The following is a 3,599-nucleotide window of genomic DNA, read 5'->3' as shown; positions in this document are numbered from 1 at the left end:
AGTACCCTTACCTTTTTGGGTTTTTTTTCGCCCTTAGAGTTGGCTGCTAAGCGGTGTCGAAATTCCCTCGCCCACTGGCCCATATAGTCATTTTGTGGTTTTTCTCTCATTAACTGGTACTATGTTGAAGAGCTGTGGCATTTGAATATGTCGTTAGTTAGCAATTGGCTAATCCTTCTTATTTTGCTTAAGCCCTTATCACAATTGCCTTATCATAACGTATAGTATTCCAGGAACATAATCTCATGTCGTTCCTCCGCCGCTAGTTCCGATTCTTCCATCTTACGTGATCATACCAGCACTAACACATTAAGTTCCATCAGAATTTCAAGGTTAAGCGTGCTGGGGCGAGAGTAATACTGGGATGGGTGACCTCCCTAGGAAGTCTTCGTGTCGCGTTTCATTATAATCCTTGCCATAATGTGTGGGGCACTCAACTCATTTCCAGATTTACCTTAGCATTGTCTCGCGAGTCTTTATGTTTTGCCCTGTCCTTTCGTCTGTTATCTTGCATCCAGTATCGGCGTAGACCTTTAGCTTCACTATCCTCTATTCACTTGGTGGTCTCCTCATTTTCTACCACAGGAGGCTTTCTATTCCTTTTTCTATGGTTATTTATCTATCGCAACATCATTTGCGACTAATGCTATAATCAATATTTTGGCTTTTGGTCTAGCATGCTGTCATTATCCTTCATAATGTCTCTTAAGTTGGTTGATATCCTTTCATGGTTACACTCTTTTATTTTTATACACATCCGCCTTCTAGTGTTATATTGTTCAGGGTCTTGTCACAAACTTCTTAACACTGCCTTATGTAGCATTCTGGCTTCCATTCAATTATTGGCGGCTTCCAGACCATTCTAACTTGGTTTGGCAAGATATCTTCGTGAAGTTTCGACGTCCATCTCAGATATATTCCCATATCGATTGCCTTCACCTTACTCTGCCATTTTCTCATTAACTTCCCCCCTTTAGAGGGTACTCGTACTTTCATTTGTCTGTACTTTATTCTACATCTCTATGTCCAATCTCAATTTTTGTCCAATTCCTTTCACCAATCTATTTGATACTGCATCATGTCTCCGTCTATCTGCATATTTTATAACATGATTAACCGCGTACGGAGCCTTGACTAAATTACGAAGCGATGAGAACCTTTCCATATCTAATGTGATGTCTTGTCTACTAATCGACACTTGAATAATATGCCCAGGGGACAACTCGTCCAAGGCCACCTTCTACTTTTCCGTTTCCAAGAATTACTTAGCACTGGTAGTCATTCCAATTCCAATTAGGCAGTGCTAATATTCCGACGATAAGGTTTTCCTGGAGTAGCAGCTTTATCCCAACCTATATCCTGTGCTTCTTAGGGCGAATAGGAGTTGCGCTATTTATTTCTTAAGTTTGCCATCCCTATCCCTTAAGGGTTCCACCATTTTCAGGGCGACGTTGTGTACACGCGTCATTTTTTTTTGTATCTTAAGCCCCATGCTCTTACTGCGTTCTCAACGCAGGCCTTTAACTTAGTCAACGCGTACTAAGTGCGTCTTACTAGTGGTTCCACTTTATTCCTGCATACTCATATCACACTGTTCAATTCATACTTACATATCCCTTTTTTAATTCGTAGTCAGTCCCTGACATCTCCTTGAGATGCTTCTGTTAGGAGTTTTTTTCCCAATTAGTCGGTGCAGAACTATAATCTGTTATCACAAATCATTTTTCAACCAATGTTGAAAGAACTCAGAATCTCTGAAATATCACAGTACTTATTTTAATACTTGACCCTCCTGCTCTCATTCCGAGTTTATCTTCGAGTTATGAACAACTCGTCTAATTTACAATACAAATTGAGGGCTTGGTATTTTTTTCCAAAAAGAGTGAAAATCGTTTGCGGGACATCTTATCATTCACCTTGAGCCTTCTGTTTATATTCCTACAGTATAAATACGGCTGGAAATACCGTGGTCTGAACTTTACTACTTAATTAAGCTTTTGTTCCTCCGAAACAAATTTTCCCAAGTAAATAGGGTGTCCCTTATCGATGACCTGAAGAGTACCTCTTACAACTTTAATTTGGCATAATATGGTTACTCAGTATCAATTTCCAAGACATGTTATAAGCTATGTTTTACTCCCTTTTTTTTGTTCTGGGAAAATTTCAATAGAGTTTCCTCTACATTTCTTACTTACCCCAAAACCTACACGCAAAAAATACCGACAATGCCTCACAGGACCAATATATATATATATATATATATCACATCACAGCCGCACAGGGCTTTCAATTTCATCTCATATCGCAGCCACACAGGGCTTTCAACGTCAACAATAATATAAAAATACTGGACTTACCTCATATGTCCAACTTCAAACTGCATCTGTTGTACTTTCTGTCTGCTTTTCTTTCAAGTTTCAACTTTACATTTCAATAGTACTTCTACTTCAATACCTTACCTGATTGATATCTTCCGCGGCTTTACTTTACTTACCTGTATGCTTCGTAACTTTCTATGTCGTCAATTACTTCCTTCTGTTGGTGTCGTCCTTCTGTTAAGATCCAAGGTTAGTATAAGGAATTTTCCTATGACTCGGATCTAAAGCATGATCTCAGATGTAGAAGAAAGGTAACATCCTAAATGTCTTGTAGCTTCTTGTTTATAGATGTGGCGCACAACACATCGATAACCAAGACTCTACTAGACACGGTCTGCAGACAATCCAAGGACGAACTGCTTTGATACCACTTCTGTCACGACCCAACCTCGTAAGCCGCGATTAGGGTCCAACCTGGACCCCCCTATACACACATCTATCAGCTGTGGTCACATTGAATTATGAATAAGACAATATCATGTAATAGAGCCCCACTAGGCGATAACATTTATATATACCTGTAGCCCTTTTTATTTGTATCACTGCATGATAGGGCACGCAAGCCGATAAGGCTGCCATAACATAATAACATATATCATATATCATGTAGACCCAGATGAATCAAACTGACATACACAACCCACATATACATGTCTACAAACCTCTTAAAATATAAATTACAACATATGGTGGGACAGGACCCCCGCCGTACCCCCAAATGGATAAAATAATGTTATACATCAGTGGACATCATCAAAAACTAGGCCCCGATATAATAGAGCCTTTTCCAACTGAGTTGCATGGAATCCTAAGCTGACAGACTTCCAAAACCTGTATCTGTACCTGCGGGCATGAACGCAGCCCCCTCGAAAAAGGGGGTCAATACGACATATATACTGAGTATGTAAAATGTAACATAGTACAACTGGAGGTATATCCAAAATAGAGAAGTAGGGGAACCAACTATCAAATAAGAAACATATACCAGTGCTCTGTGAATCACAAAAACATGCATGCTCAAATTTTCAATATAGCCGGCCCCTTTGAGGGATCCGGTGAATCATATCTGTAGTATCAGTATCAGGCCCCGTGCCATCGCCACCTTATTACAACACATCATCATCATATATATACATACGTACCCGGCCTTCTAGTGAAGGGCTCGGTGGACAAGTGTTACAGTATACACGAGTAGAGTAGTGAGAAACCAAATACAGTTTA

At 39.8% G+C, this 3,599-nt stretch overlaps 1 pseudogene; it reads left to right on the top strand.

Annotated features, from left to right (window-relative positions):
• The first annotated feature begins 282 nt into the window (after positions 1–282).
• On the top strand, positions 283–402 carry LOC129881281 (5S ribosomal RNA; annotated as a pseudogene).
• Positions 403–3,599: the final 3,197 nt, after the last annotated feature.

The sequence above is a fragment of the Solanum dulcamara genome, chromosome 2 (assembly GCF_947179165.1).
Source record: "Solanum dulcamara chromosome 2, daSolDulc1.2, whole genome shotgun sequence".
Taxonomy (NCBI): Eukaryota; Viridiplantae; Streptophyta; class Magnoliopsida; order Solanales; family Solanaceae; genus Solanum; species Solanum dulcamara.
The sequence above is the reverse complement of the archived record's forward strand: the minus strand, read 5'-3'. Positions and strand labels throughout refer to the sequence as shown.